Raw genomic sequence first — 21,334 nt, forward strand, 5'->3', positions numbered from 1 at the left:
ACTCTCCTTTTGGATTCTCTTCTGTATTGCTTGGAAGAGTACTAGGAGGGAGTTCAATGACTTTCTTACTTAGCTGACCCACTTGTGCCTCCAAGTTTCTAATGGAGGACCTTGTTTCAGTCATAAAACTTTGAGTGGTTTTGATTAGATCAGAGACCATGGTTGCTAAGTCAGAGTGGCTCTGCTTAGAATTCTCTGTCTGTTGCTGAGAAGATGATGGAAAAGGCTTGCCATTGCTAAACCTGTTTCTTCCACCATTATTGTTGTTGAAACCTTGTTGAGGTCTCTGTTGATCCTTCCATGAGAGATTTGGATGATTTCTCCATGAAAGATTATAGGTGTTTCCATAGGGTTCTCCTATGTAATTCACCTCTTCCATTGAAGGGTTCTCAGGATCATAAGCTTCTTCTTCAGATGAAGCGTCCTTAGTACTGCCTGGTGCAGCTTGCATTCCAGACAGACTTTGAGAAATCATATTGACTTGCTGAGTCAATATTTTGTTCTGAGCCAATATGGCATTCAGAGTATCAATCTCAAGAACTCATTTCTTCTGATTTGTCCCATTATTCACAGGATTCCTTTCAGAAGTGTACATGAATTGGTTATTTGCAACCATTTCAATGAGTTTTTGTGCTTCTGCAGGTGTCTTCTTCAGATGAAGAGATCCTCCAGCAGAGCTGTCCAATGACATCTTGGACAGTTCAGACAGACCATCATAGAAGATACCTATGATGCTCCATTCAGAAAGCATGTCAGAGGGACACTTTCTGATCAATTATTTGTATCTTTCCCAAGCTTCATAGAGGGATTCACCTTCCTTCTGTCTGAAGGTTTGGACTTCCACTCTAAGCTTACTCAATTTTTGAGGTGGAAAGAACTTTGCCAAGAAGGCATTGTCTAGCTTTTCCCAAGAGTTCAGGCTTTCTTTAGGTTGTGAGTCCAACCATATCCTAGCTCTATCTCTTACAGTAAAAGGGAATAGCATAAGTCTATAGACCTCAGGGTCAACCCCATTGGTCTTGACAGTGTCACAGATTTGTAAGAATTCAGCTAAAAACTGATGAGGATCTTCCAATGGAAGTCCATGGAACTTGCAATTCTGTTGCATTAGAGAAACTAATTGAGGCTTAAGCTCAAAGTTGTTTGCTCCAATGGCAGGGATAGAGATGCTTCTCCCATAGAAGTCGGGAGTAAGTGCAGTAAAGTCACCCAGCACATTCCTTGCATTGTTGGCATTGTTGTTGTTTTCGGCTGCCATGTCTTCTTCTTGTTTGAAGATTTCTGTTAGGTCCTCTACAGAGAGTAGTGCTTTAGCTTCTCTTAGCTTTCGCTTCAAGGTCCTTTCAGGTTCAGGGTCAGCCTCAACAAGAATGCTTTTGTCTTTGCTCCTGCTCATATGAAAGATAAGAGAACAAGAAAATATGGAATCCTCTATGTCACAGGATAGAGATTCCTTGAGGTGTCAGAGGAAAAGAAGAATAGAAGAAGGGGGTAGAAGAATTCGAGCTTATCAAGAGAGATAGAGTTCGAATTGTGCATTGAGGAGGAATGTTAGTCCATAAATAGAAGGATGTGAGAAGAAGGGAAGAAATTTTCGAAAATAAATTAAAATATTTTGAAAAAAAAAATTGAAAAATTGAAGAATGATTTTCGAAATTAAAGTTGGAAAAGAAATAAAGTGATTTTTTTGAAAAAGATTTTGAAATTAGAAATAAAAAAGATATGATTGAAAACTATTTTGAAAAAGATGTGATTAAGAGATATGATTGAAAAGATATAGTTTTAAAAAGATATGATTGAAAAGATATGATTGAAAAACAATTTAAAAAGATTTGATTTTTAAAATTAATGACTTGGCTAACAAGAAATTTAAAAGATATGATTCAGACATTAAACCTTTCTCAACAGCAAAAGGCAACATACTTGAAATGTTGAATCAAATCATTAATTGTTAGCAAGTATTTTTGAAAAATGGAAAGAAATTGATTTTGAAAAATTATGAAAACTTGAAAAAAAATTTTGAATTAAAAACAAAATCTTCCCTCTTGTGCCATCCTGGCGTTAAACGCCCAGAATGGTATCCATTCTGGCGTTTAACGCCCAAAATGCTACCCTTTTGGGCGTTAAACGCCCAGCCAGCTACCCTGACTGGCGTTTAAACGCCAGTTTTCCTTCCTCACTGGGCGTTTTGAACGCCCAGCTTTTTCTGTGTAATTCCTTTGCTGTATGTTCTGAATCTTCAATTCTCTATATTATTGACTTGAAAAGGCACAAAGAAAATTTTTTTTTGAATTTTTAATGATGAGAAATAATCAAAATGCAACTAAAATCAAATAAACAATGCATGCAAGACACCAAACTTAGAAGTTTGTATATTATTGACACCAACAAATTGAGAATGCATATGAGAAACAACAAAACACACAAGACAAGAGAATTTAAAGACTAGAGCAAGGAAATCATCAAGAACAACTTGTAGATCAATGAAGACACATGAATGAATTCGAAAAATTCAAGAAGAACAGAAACATGCAATTGACACCAAACTTAATATGAGACACTAGACTCAACAAGAAACATAAAATATTTTTGGTTTTTATGATTTTGTAATTTTTTTGGTTTTTTCAAAAATTATGTGGAAAAAGAAAATGAAGAAGATCAAAACTTTTAAAAAGAATTCCAGGAATCATGCAATGTTAGTCTAAAGCTTTAGTCTAAAGAAATTAGACATAGCTAGCCAAGCTTCAGCAGGACATTACATTCAAGAGCTAAATTGATGAAAATCAATCAGCTTTAGTGATGATAAAAACATCACCTTGAAACTCTAGAATTCATTCTTAAAAATTCTGAAGAAAAATACCTAATCTAAACAACAAGATGAACCGTCAGTTGTCCAAACTCAAACAATCCCCGGCAACGGCGCCAAAAACTTGTGCACGAAATTGTGATCATCAATGGCACCATCAACATGGTACGCTCAATTGCAATCTCAACTCTTTTTCACAACTTCGCACAACTAACCAGCAAGTGCACTAGGTCGTCCAAGTAATAAACCTTACGTGAGTAAGGGTCGATCCCACGGAGATTGTTGGTATGAAGCAAGCTATGGTCATCTTGTAAATCTCAGTCAGGCGGATTCAAATGGTTATGGAGGATTAATGATTAAAAGATGAATAAAACATAAAATAAGGATAGAGATACTTATGTAATTCATTGGTGAGAGCTTCAGATAACCGTATGGAGATGCTTTGTCCCTTCCGTCTCTCTGCTTTCCTACTGTCTTCATCCAATCCTTCTTACTCCTTTCCATGGCAAGCTGTATGTTGGGCATCACCGTTGTCAATGGCTACAGTCCCGTCCTCTCAGTGAAAATGTTCAACGCGCTCTGTAACAGCACGGCTAATCATCTGTCGGTTCTCAATCAGGTTGGAATAGAATCCAGTGATTCTTTTGTGTCTGTCACTAACGCCCAGCCTTCAGGAGTTTGAAGCTCGTCACAGTCATTCAATCCTCGAATCCTACTCAGAATACCACAGACAAGGTTTAGACCTTCCGGATTCTCTTGAATGCCACCATCAATTCTAGCTTATACCATAAAGATTCTGATTAAGGAATCCAAGAGATAAACATTCAAGCCTTGTTTGCTTGTAGAACGGAAGTGGTTGTCAGGCACGCGTTCATAAGTGAGAATGATGATGAGCGTCACATAATCATCACATTCACATGTTCTTGGGTGCGAATGAATATCTTAGAACAAGAATAAGCTGAATTGAATAGAAGAACAATAGTAATTGCATTAATACTCGAGGTACAGCAGAGCTCCACACCTTAATCTATGGTGTGTAGAAACTCCACCGTTGAAAATACATAAGTAATAAGGTCTAGGCATGGCCGAATGGCCAGCCTCCCATGATCTATGAACTAGATGTCCAAAGATGATCAAAGGATCTAAAGTGATCCAAAGATCCCAAGATCCAAAGATCCAAAGATGATCAAAGGATCTAAAGTGATCAAAAGATGAAAATACAATAGCAAAAGGTCCTATTTGTAGAGAACTAGTAGCTTAGGGTTTACAAAGTTGAGTAAATTATATAAAAATACACTTCCGGGCTCACTTGGTGTGTACTTGGGCTGAGCATTGAAGCTTTCAAGTGTAGAGACTTTTCTTGGAGTTAAACGCCAGCTTTTGTGCCAGTTTGGGCGTTTAACTCCCATTCTTGTGCCAGTTCCGGCGTTTAACGCCGGGCAGTCTTGAGCTGATTTGGAACGCCAGTTTGGGCCATCGAATCTCAGGCAAAGTATGAACTATTATATATTGCTGGAAAGCTCAGGATGTCTACTTTCCAACGCAATTGAGAGCGCGCCAATTGGACTTTTGTAGCTCCAGAAAATCCACTTTGAGTGCAGGGAGGTCAGAATCCAAAAGCATCTGCAGTCTTTTTCAGCCTCTGAATCAGATTTTTGCTCAGGTCCCTCAATTTCAGCCAAAAATACCTGAAATTATAGAAAACACACAAACTCATAGTAATGTTCAGAAAAGTGAATTTTAACTAAAAACTAATAAAAGTATAATAAAAACTAATTAAAACATACTAAAAACATACTAAAAACAATGCCAAAAAGCGTATAAATTATCCGCTCATCACTCATCTTCAGAATTAGGAGAAGTCTTCATCTCTTCTAAGTGCCAAGAATCAGCACCATTTGATTCTGCACATGGGCTAGTGCTTCATACACAATATCAGCTCTTAGAGTTCCCAAAAAACCCAAATCCACTTCTTCATTTATCATATACTCAACCAAAGTATCATCCTGTTGTATTATTTTCTCTTTTCCCTTAGCTATAGCAGATGCACTTCTCTTGCTATTTCTAAGCTCCTTATTCCTTGGTATTGAAATAGTTGCAACAAATTCTCTTCACTGCTAGAGCTGTCCTCTTGCATTGGCATAAATTAACTATCCTCTGAAATATCATCATCACTAAAGTCATCATTCACAGTTAAATCAAGGTGAAGAACTTATTTTCCCTTATTAGTAGACCTTCTGTATAGTCCAACAGTTTGAGATCTTGTAATCCTTTTAGGTGGGTTATAATTAAGTTTGGACTTCAAATTTGGATTGCCTTTGCCCTTTGCTGTGAAACCAGCCTTAGTAGTATTTTTCGATTTGGGCCTCAAATTTGGGTTAGGCTTCTAAATGGGCTTTTGGTTAAGTTTTGGTTTGGAGATGGATGTAAGGTTGGGCTTTGACTTGGGCTTGTGGTTAGATTTGGCCTTAAGAATGTATTTAGGATTAGTCTAAGGAGAATTTGGATTAGGGGTTGTGTTAGCATTAGTAGGGTTTGGGATACGGTTAGGGTTGGTATTATGAGGGTTTGGGATAGGATTGGGGATAGGGCTTGGGTTGGCAGTAATATTAGTATATCTTGGGTTAGGGAATGAAACATATTCTGGATTGGATTCTATAGTTGGAGTAGAAGTATTAGCATTAGATTTAGGACCCTCACTTGTGTTCTTCTTGCTCGTAAAGTCTCCTTTACCAGGATATTCTTCTCCATCATCAAGACATATCACAATTTTCTTTCTTACTACCAACTTTGGTGTGGACACTCCGTTTCAAAATACACATCAATAACTCCATCATTTTTCTATGCATGAAAGCACATCTTCCTTAACTCATCATCACTTGTAAGAGTTCTCAGTCCACCCTCTTAGCTCCTCTCCGGAGGCAGTCACCAACACTAAACTACCTTGTCATACCCGAGTTCCTTATAATAACTTTTTATGAAGAAGACATCTAATGTCTCCTTATCTAAATCTCCTAAGTAAGTTCTATAGTCTGGTGAGTAAAATAGTATTTCATCATCATTCTTTTTAAATGATCCTCCATGATGAAGCATGATATCTATCAAAGCCTCCATCTGCATTATGAGAAAAAATAAATTGAAGATTCAAACAAACAGATTCACACATACAACAACAAACCATGACACTTAACCAAAAACAAAAAATCCAAGAACAGCCATAAACTAACCTAAATAAAATTGCATTGAAAATAAAGCATGGAAAAATTCCTCCACTACCCATAAAACACACAAAAACTCAAGCAGATAACGAACAACAAAATTTTTTTATCAACTTACATGAAATTCTAACCAAAAAGGCACAATGATGCATAACTTTAAATTGAAAAGCATTAATTTTTTTTCCAGTACAGACCTACCTCTGTGTTTCGTAAAGAACCCTTTCTCCTTCCGTCAACAACACTAATCACACATAAAGCTCAGAGTGTGAGCGAACTCCACGAAGCCGAATAGTTTCACGCTTCAAACTCTAAACAGTAGCCATGCCTGAAGATTTTATAGCACAGAGTATTGGTGTTCAGAAGAAGAAGAAGAAGATGAAAAGATCAAAACGTTGGGGTTAAAAACTATTAGCTCCCTAAATTTGTCAAACGATGTCGTTCCATGGAGGTTTTAGCACCAAAAGTCAAACGATAGCATTTTGTACCGCGTGGCAATCATTTGCCATGTCATGGCCGGCGGCAGGAAAATTGGCCAGAGATGGGACGAGTGACTAATTTGGTGCATTTTTTTACAAATTTGGGGACATGAATAGTGTAATTGATAAGTCAAGGACCAAAGTGGTGCAATCCGTGAATCTCAGAGACCACTTTAGAATTTAACTTTGCTAAAGTCATTCTACATTCAAATGATAACACAAATTATTCATAATTTTATCATATAATGTAATGGTAGATGTCATTCTATTATAAAATCAAGCATATATATCTTTCTTTCAATCTTAATATTACTCTTTTTATAATAATTTTTGCAATAATTATCAAGATGATCTGGAGTACTAAAATCTGTTAATAATATTAGTGTTCTCTTAATTATTCAATTCATATTTTGTAATAGTTTTTGTAATAATTAAGAAAATTAATCCTATAACTAAAATATTTTTTAATAATGTTAATTATTTTTTAAATTATTCAATTCATATTTTTCAAAACATATAATTTATATGAATATAGACACTAGAAATAATATTTGAAGTAATAATAATAATGACAAATGTTAAAAAATATTGGAGTATATCAAGGGGTAGTGGAAAAGATGATAAGTTATAAAATCAACAATGTAAAACAATAGTTAGCAAATCCAGTTTGATTTGGTTGGTTTGACCAGAAATCCGATCACCCGGTTACCTAGTCGGCCGAGTCACTCACTCGACCGTTCAAACATCAGACCCGGTGAAAATTGGATTGACCCCGGCCGGTTTTAATAAAAAATAGGTGGTCCGGCTGGTTTATGTAACTGAACTAGGTCAAGCTTAATTTTTTTTATTTATTTTGATTGTAGCTTAATTTCTTTTAGAAATACTTGAAACGATGTCGTTCAAGGCATACCCCCTTCTCTGATGCCCTAACTGATGCTCTGATCCTCCATACCCAGCCTTCACTCAATGTCTCTCTTCTCTTTCTCGTCACTCTCTCCTTCCCTCAAGGTTAAGCTCTCTCACTTCTCCCACGGCTGGTGTTGCCTTAATCGCTCTCATCTCTGGTCTCCTCACTTCTCTCTCGGTCTCGTACTCACTGTCTCAGACTGAAACTCGTCGTCGCGCTCTGTGTCATCACTGTTTTACACCCAGTCGCCGCCTCAACGTCTCCTTTCTCTCACCGAACTACTGAAGCTTCAAGGTTCAAGCTCTCTCATGATCTTTCTCTCTATGCCTTTCAGCCTCTCACACTCAAGCTCTCTAGTCTCCGGTCTTTCTCATTGTCTCACTATTTCGGTCTCCGGTCGTTGTCGCTTTACATGTCATCACCATCCCACACTCAGCCGCCGCCTTCCCTGTGATCTTCGCCGGAGATAGCAGGTCTTGTGCTGGTTGTCGTTGCCGAAAATAGGCCATGGTGGGCTGGTCTTTATGATCGTCTTCTTGCTTCGACCACACACACACACACACACACACACATACTTTAAAACAAAAAGTGTGTATTACTGAATTCAGCCTATACCGACAACAATATGTAAGTAAATGCATAACAAGCAGGATAAATAAAAAAGTCATACAAAAGAAAACCATTAAGGGTACCATCTCATACAGCTTAGGTTTACTTATATATCTACATATATCATACTCTAGGCCCCAGTCCATTTAGAAAACCTCTAACCTGGTACCCAAACTACCCTAGCATAGCTATACAATCCCTAATCTTTCGACGGATCTAACCAAAAGTGAGAGATTAAACATAAAAGTCTATGCTAAGCTAGAGATGTAATACCCAGCTACACAAAGCTTTATGCCTAGAACGTAAATTAGAGGTAGCGAGGCACTACGACCTCTAAAAGTGAAAATAAAGACATATATATATATATATATATATATATATATATATATATATATATATATATATATATATATATATATAAAACAAGGATAGTATAGCTAGGAGCCTTGAAGTAAAAGCGTTACGATAAAAACAAAACCGAAAATGCATCACTCATGAAAAATGATGAATGAATTTTTGACGGTTTAGAATTTCACAAATAAATTCTCGTTGCAAGTATAGTTTCTAAACCAACTAAAATCCTTTCACACAAAAGAATTGTTTTTCATAAGTAACAAACCCAATAAAAATAAACCGAAGTATTTAAACCTCGGGTCGTCTCTTAAGGAATTGCAGGGAAGTGTACTTATACTTGGTTGTGAGATTGTATCTTTTTGGATTTTTAATTGTTGAACAAGAAATGTAAATGACAAGAAGATAAACTAATAATTAAGAAAAGTCCTAGCAAGGATTGATAATTAGAATTCCTATCCCTATTATCATAGTCACTTGTGATGGTAATTGCCTTTTGCTATCACTTGGTTAACCTCTAACAATAAAGGAAAGTCAAGTGAGTAAAGTTAACTTAAGTTCACAAGTCCTAGTCAAAGACTAGCGTTAGTGAAGCTCAGGCCAACTAGCAAGTTTCAATCACCAACCAACAAGAGACTTTGACAATTCAAGGCTCTCTAATTACTCAATCTAAGCTAAGAAAATAAAAAGCTAATTTAAAATCCAACCAAGCATTTTGTCAAACACTTAGAAGGCACAAAATAAAAACATAGAAAAATAATAAAAGATAATAAAATCTAAGATACCTAATTGCAAGACAACAATGACAAATGAAGAGAGAAGCAATAAATATTAAATACCTCAAATTGCATTAATAAGAAATTGAATCTAACATGAAGTTCATAAACCAAATTGGGGAAATAAACAAATCAACAAGAGAAATAAATAAACCAAAGTACTAGAACAATTAAATTAGAAGAAATCTAAATTGAAGCAAGATAGAATTCTGAAATTGAGAAGAAATAAACCTAAAAAACCTAAAACCTAGAGAGAGGAGAGAGCCTCTCTCTCCAGAAAAACTACATCTAAAAACCTAAAATTCTGTGAATGAGAAGTTGTGTCACTCCATCTGCTCCACTCTGCAGCCTCTAATTTGGAATTTTGGGCCTGAAACTGGGTAAAAAAGGAGCCCAGAAATCGCCCCGGCGAATTCTGATATGCAGCACGTGAGGGCCTTCCACGCGTACGTGTCGTCCATGCGTACGCGTCGATGTGCATTCCTCTAATCACGCGTACGCGTACTATACGCATGTGCGTCGCTGCTTTTTCTCCTAACCACGCGTACGTGTGCTTCGCGCGTGCGTGTCGTTGCTTGCCCATGAAATCTTTGATTCCTTGTCTTCCTTCTTCTTTTGCATACTTCTTTTTAATTCTCTACGCCATTCCTGCCCTGTAATCTCTGAAAATACTGAACACACATATCACGACATCGAATGGAAATAAGAGAGGATTAAAAATAGTGAATGTAAGGCCAAAGAAGCATGAATTCAATCATAGCACAAAATTAGAAAGGAAAATGTAAAACATGCAATTTACATGAATAAGTGTGAGAATAATGGGTAAAATCTACTGAAATAAGAATAAGATAAACCGTAAAACAGCGGTTTATCAAAAAATGATAAGATAGAAAGCTTATACAGAAAACTAAAAGACAGATAGATCTAAAGTTCCAACGGATAAGTATAATCAAGCTTTAGACTCGACCTGCGAAGCAAAGGCCAGCCAGAGTATACATACACATATATATAACCCAAAATATTTTCCAAAAGACAAAATAAAAAAAGAACTTGTTTCTCCAAGTCAACCTTTAGGAGGGACAAAATATAAATATATACAAGGTGGATAACCTATATACATATATACACATATAAAGTACAAAACACAAAGCCCTAAAGTAGATCTTCGCATCCCAAGAGTCTCTAGCATGCTCAGCGAGGTGACTCACATCCTACATCTGAAAAATAACAATATATTTATAGAATGAGAACCGGGGGTTCTTAGTTTGGTAAAGGTGTCCACATAGATAATACTAAAATCAAACCAATCACACCCAACTCAATACCAAAATACCAAAATCAATACCAACACTCTACACACTATCACACACTCTTCATCCACTTTTCAATTACTCCAACACCTAAATTCATCAATCAATTCAAATATTTCCACTCATAATTTCATTAGTTTCAACAAATATTATAAATTCCCACCATATTAAAAACTATCATACATATAGCAACAAAATGAAGTTCTATCATACCATGCATTTCACCCTTGATTAACATACACTCTCATTTCTCCATGAAGTCAATGATTCACACAATTCACATCACATTCATACATATTTAATATACAGTATCCAATATATCATCAACTCAATTTCACAATTCTACCACCACTTAAATCATACATTCATATGCATATATTCACTTATTAACTACATCAATCAACTAATTCACATCATTCCAATCTATCCTAAGGCAAGTAGCCTAAGTTTTCACGCAACATTATATATTACCTATAAGAAACCAAAACTATACCTTGGTCAATTTTCTCCCAAGCCACAAAACACCTCAAGACCTAGTTTTCACAAGTTTCCAAGCCTCCAAAGTCTACTTGACAAGCTTCCAACCACCAAAGTCCCAATTCAAGCATCTCACTTCACCAATTCGACATGAATTTCACATATATTCAACCTAATTTCATATAATTTCATACACATTCACAATTTCAATAATCTAACCTCATAAAATTGGAAGATTCAAAGGGGTAATGGTTCTTTACCTTACTCATTGATGATTGGGGTAAACCCAACAATTATCCAAAGCTAGATTGCATATAAACTACCAAAATCATCAAAATTACTAAATACCCTAAACCCAAATGCAAATTTATTAGTTAATTATTTATTAATTTGCCGAGTTTTACAGGAGACATCATCCAAAAGATGCTGCTCATTATAACTGTCCATGGTCAATCATCACTATCAGAAGATGAGATCTCTATCACCTCCATATCCTCCTTTGGATCCTCATTATTGTCGTCAAAAATCACTATAATCTATAGAACCTCTCCGATACTGCTGTCACTACTAATATCTAAATGTGCAGGGTGAATTGAAAGCATGGGTCCGCTTGCATCCATCGAGAATGAAGGTCCGAGCGCATGTATCTGATCTAATGTCTCCTTAGAAGGTCCAGACTGCTCTCCGGTCTGTGCACCAGACAAAGGTGATGAAATCGGCTCTAGAGAAAGATCCTACCACTCATAAATTTGTTCGGGTACATACTCAGGTGCATGCTGCTCAACGGGGGCAGGCTGAGGAACGACGTGGTCCTTGGGAGGTATAGGATGATGGTGTGCAGAACCATCAGGAAAGGGATGATGTGGGGCATTCGGATGAAGCCATGATAAAAGAAACTCATAGGGGGCATTAGGATAAAAAAGAGGAGTGCTAACCGGGTGCTGAAATGAATGGTCACGTACCATGTACGTACATACTCGAGGCTTCATGGCTATTACGTAGAAACTCTGATATACCGGGTCCTGATATATATAAGTGGTCATGCTCAAAGAAGATCACTCCCGTTTCCATCTGAAGGGGGGAAGTAGGGATAAAAACTGGAGAGTTCTTAGTAGGGTCAGGGTAGTTAGTTAAATCCATGTTAATACTATACCCAGCCATCAGCAAAAATCAAAACACGCAATAAGCATAATAACTAAAGAACATAAAGAGAATCAAGCACATCACATACATAATCACAGAAAAAATAATTCACAAGAAATATGTACAAACAATTATGATGCATGTCTATCCCTAGTGCAGGTAATGAGCTAATTTGTCGGTTACACACCTGCTCTTGACAATATCTGGTAATCATATCTGAAAACGGCTTTCCAGTTGGCATATCCCCTGTACACACCCCCTGTGAATACAGGGTAGCTTTCCCTCGCCAATGTATGCCTGGTATACCTCTATGAACACTCCCTGTTATCACAGGCTGTGGCCCTAGGCCGAAGGTTTCCTGGAAAGTAAATCTCGGTGGTCGCACCACCATCTATCTGACTACCATTTTGTAGTAGATTTTCACATAATCTTTTTCGTTATTCACCATCAATTACTCTTTTAGGTTACACATATTTAGTTCACACTTCCATTCAGAACCTCGTCACTTCTTTATTCTCTTTGTTGTCTTTTATTTCTTTTTCTTTCTTCAGTCTTCTACTTTAGAAATATCAAAATATCGAATTATGTTCGCATTATTCTCTCGCCTTTCTCTAAATGTTTTATGAAAAGTGTAACGACCCAATTTTTTGTACGTCATGATCATACTGAAAATCAAGCATCACTAACTTGCTTTCCTAAAAATTAACTAAATATTTATTATTAAGCCTCTAATTGTATTAGCGCGAGATCGAATTTTCAGAAAAACTAATAATTAAATAAGTACGATAAAATAACACAAACATCAGAGATAGAGATAATATACATCATACATACTACTTACATACAACCCTTCATATCTTGTCACTATACACATAATTAACACTCTGGGCCTTGGTCCATATAGGAAGCCCCTAAGCTGGTGCTCAAAAACTAGCCTAGTCAACTATATACATCCTACTCTCTCAGTGAGTCTAATCAAAAGTGAGAGACTAAACACAAAAGCTAGGCTAACAAAAAAAACTCCCAAAAGTCACATCCTCAGTTCCCAAGCATCAATGGTCGTCTAATAAACCACTATTTTGTGATTCATATTGTGTTTAATTGTGTGGTTTTATCAGGTCTTCGCCCACTTATTCATATGATTTGCATGTATTTATAATTCCTTCCTAAAAATATTCTATGATTAAAGACTTGCTTCCTAAAGACCTTTTAGTTGTATATTTTTATTTTCCTTCGTACCATTCGATGCCGTGATCTGTGTGTTAGGTGTTTCAGGCTTCATAGGGCAAGGATGGCGTAAGGAATGAAGAGGAAGCGTGCAAAAATGGAAGGAACACAAGGAATTGAGGAGATGACCAGCGAGAAGTCACGCGGTCGCATGGCTCACGCGACCGCGCAAAATGGAAGAAATCAGAGTGACGCACTCGCGTGCCTGACGCGATCGCGTGGATTGGAAGCTGCACGAACGATGCGAATGCGTGGACGACGCGCACGTGTGGTACGAAAAATGTTGAGTGACACGATCGCGTGGACGACGCGGCCGCATGACGTGCGCGATCTGCAGAATTACAAAAGTCACTGGTAAAGATTCTGGGCCACATTTCAACCCAGTTTTTGGCCCAGAAACACAGATTAGAGCCAGGGAACATGCAGAGACAGAAAAACAATTCATTCCAGACAATTTCAAGTTCTTAGATCTGAATTTACTCCTCTCCTAGGTTTCTCACTTGAACATTCATAAATTAGGATTTTGAAGAATTTTGGCTTTAGCTTTTGAGAAGAGTCTACCTCCGGTACTGGTCATCATAGTTTGTTATTTACTTTTCATTTACTCTTCCATATTCTTAGTTTGTCCAGAGTTGACATTGGATTATTTTTCATAGTTTATTAATACAAGACTATTTCTACTTTTAATTAATCTCTTTCATTATTATTTATTATGTATTCTCTTATTTCTCCCATTAATTTTGTGAAGTCTACAATTACGATTATGGAGTAGTCCCCCAACTTGATTAGGAGATGATTAAAAGGAGAACCTAGAGTTAGAATACTCAATAGTTCAATTGTAATTGGTTCATTGTTGGTTGGCTTGTTAGTTGATGAGCGGATAATTTATACGCTTTTTGGCATTGTTTTTAGTATGTTTTTAGTATGTTTTAGTTAGTTTTTATTATATTTTTATTATTTTTTAGTTAAAATTCACTTTTCTGGAATTTACTATGAGTTTGTGTGTTTTCTATGATTTCAGATATTTTCTGGCTGAAATTGAGGGACCTGAGCAAAAATCTGATTCAGAGGCTGAAAAGGACTGCAGATGTTGTTGGATTCTGACCTCCCTGCACTCAAAGTGGATTTTCTAGAGCTACAGAAGCCCAATTGGCGCGCTTTTAATTGCGTTGAAAAGTAGACATCCTGGGCTTTCCAGCAATGTATAATAGTTCATACTTTGCCCGAGATTTGATGGCCCAAACCGGCATTTCGAATCAGCTCAAAACTGCCCAGCGTTAAACGCTGGAACTGGCACAAGAATGGGAGTTAAACGCCCAAACTGGCACAAAAGTTGGCGTTTAACTCCAAGAAAAGTCTCTACACATGAAAGCTTCAATGCTCAGCCCAAGCACACACCAAGTGGGCCCGGAAGTGGATTTTTATGTAATTTACTCATCTTTGTAAACCCTAGGCTACTAGTTCTCTACAAATAGGACCTTTTGCTTTTGTATTTTACATCTTTGGATCACTTTAGATCCTTTGATCATCTTTGGACATCTAGTTCTTAGATCATTGGGGGCTGGCCTCTCGGCCATGCCTAGACCTTGTTCTTATGTATTTTCAATGGTGGAGTTTCTACACACCATAGATTAAGGTGTGGAGCAGACTGTACCTCGAGTATTAATGCAATTACTATTGTTCTTCTATTCAATTCAGCTTGTTCTTGTTCTAAGATATCACTTGTTCCTCAACTTGATGAATGTGATGATCCGTGACACTCATCATCTTTCTCACCTATGAACGTGTGCCTGACAACCACCTCCGTTCTACCTTAGATTGAGTGAATATCTCTTGGATCCCTTAATCGGAATCTTCGTGGTATAAGCTAGAATTGATGGCGGCATTCAAGAGAATCTGGAAGGTTTAAACCTTGTCTGTGGTATTCTGAGTAGGATTCAATGATTGAATGACTGTGACGAGCTTCAAACTCCTGAAGGCTGGGTGTTAGTGACAAACGCAAAAGAATCACTGGATTCTATTCCAACCTGATTGAGAACCGACAGTTGATTAGACGTGCTGTGACAGAGCGCGTTGAACATTTTCACTGAGAGGACGGGACCGTAGCCACTGACAACGGTGATGCCCAACATACAGCTTGCCATGGAAAGGAGTAAGAAGGATTGGATGAAGACAGTAGGAAAGCAGAGAGACGGAAGGGACAAAGCATCTCCATACGCTTATCTGAAATTCTCACCAATGAATTACATAAGTATCTCTATCTTTATGCTTTATTCATAAATCATTCATAACCATTTGAATCTGCCTGACTGAGATTTACAAGGTGACCATAGCTTGCTTCATACCAACAATCTCCGTGGGATCGACCCTTACTCACGTAAGGTTTATTACTTGGACGACCCAGTGCACTTGCTGGTTAGTTGTGCGAAGTTGTGAAATTATGTTTAGACCATGGTATTGAGCACCAAGTTTTTGGCGCCGTTGCCGGGGATTGTTTGAGTTTGGACAACTGACGGTTCATCTTGTTGCTTAGATTAGGTATTTTTCTTCAAAGTTCTTAAGAATGAAATCTAGTGTTTCAAGGTGATGTTCTTATCATCACCAAAGCTGATTGATTCTCATCAATTTAGCTCTTGAATGTAATGTCCTGCTGAAGCTTGGCTAGCCATGTCTAATTTCTTTAGACTGAAGCTTTAGACTAACATTGCATGATTCTTGGAATTCTCATTAAGAATTTTGATATCCTTATTTTCTTTCAATTTTCGAAAAAAAAATTACAAAATCATAAAAATCAAAAATATTTTTGTGTTTCTTGTTTGAGTCTAGTGTCTCATTTTAAGTTTGATGTCAATTGCATGTTTCTATTCTTCTTGCACTTTTTTTAATTCATTCATGTGTCTTAATTGATCTTCAAGTTATTCTTGATGATTTCCTTGTTCTGATCTGTAAATTCTCTTGTCTTGAGTGTTTTTCTGTTTCTCATATGCATTCTCATTTTGTTAGTGTCAATAGTATACAAACTTTTAAGTTTGGTGTCTTGCATGCATTGTTTATTTGATCTTAGTTTCATTTTGATTATTCCTCATTATTAAAAATCCAAAAAATTTTTAATTTGTGTCTTTTCAAGTCAATAATACAGAGAATTGAAGATTCAGAACATTCAGCAGAGGAATTACACAGAAAAAGCTGGGCGTTCAAAACGCCCAGTGAGGAAGGAAAACTGGCATTTAAATGCCAGCCAGGGTGCCTGGTTGGGCGTTTAACGCCCAAAAGGGTAGTGTTTTGGACGTTAAACGCCAGAATGTATACCATTCTGGGTGTTTAACGCCAGGATGGCACAAGAGGGAAGATTTTGTTTTTGACTTAAATTTTTTTTCAAGTTTTCAAAATTTTTCAAAATCAAATCTTTTTCAAATCATATCTTTTCAATCAAATCTTTTTCAAAATCAATTCCTTTCCATTTTCAAAGATACTTGCTAACAATTAATGATTTGATTCAACATTTCAAGTATGTTATCTTTTCTGTTGAGAAAGGTTTAATGTTTGAATCATATCTTTTCTTGTTAGTCAAGTCATTGATTTTAAAAATCAAATCTTTTTAAATTGTTTTTCAAATCATATCTTCTCAATCACATCTTTTTAAAACCACATCTTTTTAATCATATTTTCTTAATCACAACTTTTTCAAAATAGTTTTCAATCATATCTTTTTAATTTCTAATTTCAAAATCTTTTTCAAAAATCACTTGATTTCTTTTCCACTCTTAGTTTTCGAAAATCAATTAGTATTTTTCAAAATGTTTTTAAAATATTTTTAATTTATTTTCGAAAATTTCTTCCCCTTTTCTCACATCCTTCTATTTATGGACTAACACTCCTCCTCAATGCACAATTCGAACTCCATTCTTTCTTGATAAGTTCGAATTCTTCTACCTCTTCCTTCTATTTTTCTTTTCCTCTGACACCTCAAGGAATCTTTATACTGTGACATAGAGGATTCCATATTTTCTTGTTCTCTTCTCTTACATATGAGCAGGAGCAAAGACAAAAGCATTCTTGTTGAGGCTGACCCTGAACCTGAAAGGACCTTGAAGCGAAAGCTAAGAGAAGCTAAGGCATAACTCTCTGTAGAGGACCTAATAGAAATCTTCAAAGAAGAAGAACCCATGGCAGCCGAAAACAACAATAATGCCAACAATGCAAGGAAGGTTCTGGGTGACTTTACTGCACCTACTCCCAACTTCTATGGGAGAAGCATCTCTATCCCTGCCATTGGAGCAAACAACTTTGAGCTTAAGCCTCAATTTGTTTCTCTAATGCAACAGAATTGCAAGTTCCATGGACTTCCATTGGAAGATCCTCATTAGTTTTTAGCTGAATTCTTGCAAATCTGTGACATTGTCAAGACCAATGGGGTTGACCCTGAGGTCTACAGACTTATGCTATTCCCTTTTGCTGTAAGAGACAGAGCTAGGATATAGTTGGACTCACAACCTAAAGAAAGCCTGAACTCTTAGAAAAAGCTAGTCAATGCCTTCTTGGCAAAGTTCTTTCCACCTCAAAAATTGAGTAGGCTTAGAGTGGAAGTCCAAACCTTCAGACAGAAGGAAGGTGAATCCCTCTATGAAGCTTGGGAAAGATACAAACAATTGATCAGAAAGTGTCCTTCTGACATGCTTTCTGAATGGAGCATCATAGGTATCTTCTATGATGGTCTGTCTGAACTGTCCAAGATGTCATTAGATAGCTCTGCTGGAGGATCTCTTCATCTGAAGAAGGCGCCTGCAGAAGCTCAAGAGCTCATTGAAATGGTTGCAAATAACCAATTCATGTACACTTCTAAAGGAATCTTGTGAACAATAGGACAAATCAGAAGAAAGGAGTTCTTAAGATTGATACTCTGAATGCCATACTGGCTCAGAATAAAATACTGACTCATCGAGTCAATATGATTTCTCAAAGTCTGTCTGGAATGCAAGCTGCACCAGGCAGTACTAAGGATGCTTCATCTGAAGAAGAAGCTTATGATCCTAAGAACCCTTCAATGGAAGAGGTGAATTACATAGGAGAACCCTATGGAAATACCTATAATCATTCATGGAGAAATCATCCAAATCTCTCATGGAAGGATCAACAGAGACCTCAACAAGGTTTCAACAACAATAATGATGGAAGAAACAGGTTTAGCAATGGCAAGCCTTTTCCATCAACTTCTCAGCAACAGACAGAGAATTCTAAGCAGAGCCACTCTGACTTAGCAACCATAGTCTCTGATCTAATCAAAACCACTCAAAGTTTTATGACTAAAACAAGGTCCTTCATTAGGAATTTGGAGGCACAAGTGGGACAGCTGAGCAAGAAAATTACTGAACTCCCTCCTAGTACTCTTCCAAGCAATACAGAAGAGAATCCAAAAGGAGAATGCAAGGCCATTAACATGACCCACGTGGCCGAACTTGGAGAGGAGGAAGAGGCAGTGATCGCCACTGAGGAAGACCTCAATGGACGTCCACTGGCCTCCAATGAGTTCCCTAATGAGGAACCATGGGAATCTGAGGCTCATGATGAGACCATAGAGATTCTATTAGATTTACTTCTGCCATTCATGAGCTCTAATGAGTATTCTTCCTCTGAAGAGGATGAAGATGTCACTGAAGAGCAAGTTGCTAAGTACCTTGGAGCAATCATGAAGCTAAATGATAAGTTATTTGGTAATGAGACTTGGGAGAACGAACCTCCTTTGCTCACCAAAGAACTGGATGACTTGACTGGGCAGAAATTACCTCAAAAGAGACAGGACCCCTGGAAGGTTCTCAATACCATGTACCATAGGTACCATGACCTTTAAGAAGGCTCTGTGTGACTTAGGGTCAAGTATAAACCTCAAGCCTCTCTCCATAATGGAGAAGCTAGGAATCTTTGAGGTACAAGCTGCAAGAATCTCACTAGAGATGGCAGACAATTGAAGAAAACAAGCTTATGGACTTGTAGAGGATGTTCTGGTAAAGGTTGAAGACCATTACATCCCTGCTGATTTCATAGTCCTAGAGGTTAGGAAGTGCATGGATGAATCCATCATCCTTGGCAGACCCTTCCTAGCCACAACAAAGGCTGTGATTGATGTGGACAGAGGAGAATTGATCATTCAAGTGAATGAAGAATCCTTTGTGTTTAAGGCTCAAGGATATCCCTCTGTAACCATGGAGAGGAAGCATGAAGAGCTTCTCTCAAAATAGAGTCAAACAGAGCCCCCACAGTCAAACTCTAAGTTTGGTGTTGTGAGGCCACAACCAAATTCTAAGTTTGGTGTTGAACCCCCACATTCAATCTCTAAGTTTGGTGTTGGGAGGTTCCAACATTGCTTTGAGTATCTGTAAGGCTCCATGAGATCCCACTGTCAAGCTACTGACATTAAAGAAGCGCTTGTTGGGAGGCAATCCAATGTTATATTTATCTATTTTCCTTTGTTATTTTATGTTTTCTGTAGATTGATGATCATGGAAAGTCACAAAATCAATTGAAAAAGCAAAAACAGAATGAAAAACAGAAAGAAAAATAGCACACCTTGGAGAAAAACCTTGCTGGCGTTTACACGCCAGAAAGGGCAGCAAATGGGCGTTTAACGCCCAGTTTGGCACCATTCTGGGCATTTAACGCCAGAAAGGGGCACCAGACTGGCGTTAAAAGCCAGGAAAGGACAAGAGACTGGCGTTAAACGCCAGAAATAGGCACCAGCCCGGCGTTTAACGCCAGAATTGGCATAAAGAGCAATTTTGCTCGCCACTTGGTGCATGAATAAATTTTCCTTGACACCTCTGGATCTGTGGACCCCACAGGATACCCACATACCCCACCAGTCTCTCTCTTCTTCACCCATTCACCAATCACCTCAACACCTCTTTCCCAAAAACCCCTCACCTTTCAAATCTTACCATTCAAATTTAAACCACTTTCCCTCCCAAACCCACCCATAATGGCCGAACCCTACCCCTCTCTCCATTCCTATATACACCCATCTTCACTCCTTCATTTTCACACAACCTAAACACTACTTCTCCCCCTTGGCCGAACCACAAAGCCACCTCCATCTCCTCTATTTCTTCTTCTTCTACTACCTTCTTTCTTCTTTTGCTTGAGGACGAGCAAACCTTCTAAGTTTAGTGTGGTAAAAGCATTGCTTTTTGTTTTTCCATAACCATTTATGACACCTAAGGCTGGAGAAACCTTTAGAAAGAGGAAAGGGAAGGCAAAAGCTTCCACCTCCGAGTCATGGGAGATGGAGAGATTCATCTCAAGGGTGCATCAAGACCACTTCTATGAAGTTGTGGCCATGAAGAAGGTGATCCCCGAGGTCCCTTTCAAACTCAAAAAGAGTGAATATCCGGAGATCCGACATGAGATCCGAAGAAGAGGTTGGGAAGTTCTTACCAACCCCATTCAACAAGTCGGAATCTTAATGGTTCAAGAGTTCTATGCCAATGCATGGATCACCAAGAACCATGATCAAAGTGTGAACCCGAACCCAAAGAATTGGCTTACAATGGTTCGGGAGAAATGCTTAGATTTTAGTCCGGAAAATGTAAGGTTGGCATTCAACTTGCCCATGATGCAAGGAGATGAACACCCATACACTAGAAGGGTCAACTTTGATCAAAGGTTGGACTAAGTCCTCATAGACATTTGTGAAGAGGGCGCTCAATGGAAGAGAGATTCAAGAAGGAAGCCGGTTCAACTGAGAAGGCATGACCTCAAGCCCGTGGCTAGGGGATGGTTGGAGTTTATCCAACGCTCAATCATTCCCACTAGCAACCGGTCCGAAGTTACTATAGACCGGGCCATCATGATTCATAGCATCATGATTGGAGAGGAAGTAGAAGTTTATGAGGTTATAGCCCAAGAACTTTATAAGGCGGCAGACAAGTCCTCTACCTTGGCAAGGTTAGCCTTTCCTCATCTCATTTGTCACCTCTGTTATTCAGTTGGAATTGACATAGAGGGAGACACCCTCATTGATGAGGACAAGCCCATCACTAA

General features: G+C 37.8%; 2 non-coding genes across 2 annotated transcripts; one reads left to right on the forward strand and one right to left on the reverse strand.

Annotated features, from left to right (window-relative positions):
- Nucleotides 1-745: 745 nt before the first annotated feature.
- Nucleotides 746-853, forward strand: LOC112704193 (small nucleolar RNA R71). The gene has a single exon (XR_003154829.1). It is a non-coding gene; the product is annotated as a small nucleolar RNA R71 (small nucleolar RNA).
- Nucleotides 854-17,871: 17,018 nt separating this feature from the next.
- Nucleotides 17,872-17,979, reverse strand: LOC112704671 (small nucleolar RNA R71). Its single transcript, XR_003155284.1, has one exon. It is a non-coding gene; the product is annotated as a small nucleolar RNA R71 (small nucleolar RNA).
- Nucleotides 17,980-21,334: the final 3,355 nt, after the last annotated feature.

This window comes from Arachis hypogaea, chromosome 7, assembly GCF_003086295.3.
Source record: "Arachis hypogaea cultivar Tifrunner chromosome 7, arahy.Tifrunner.gnm2.J5K5, whole genome shotgun sequence".
Classification (NCBI taxonomy): Eukaryota; Viridiplantae; Streptophyta; class Magnoliopsida; order Fabales; family Fabaceae; genus Arachis; species Arachis hypogaea.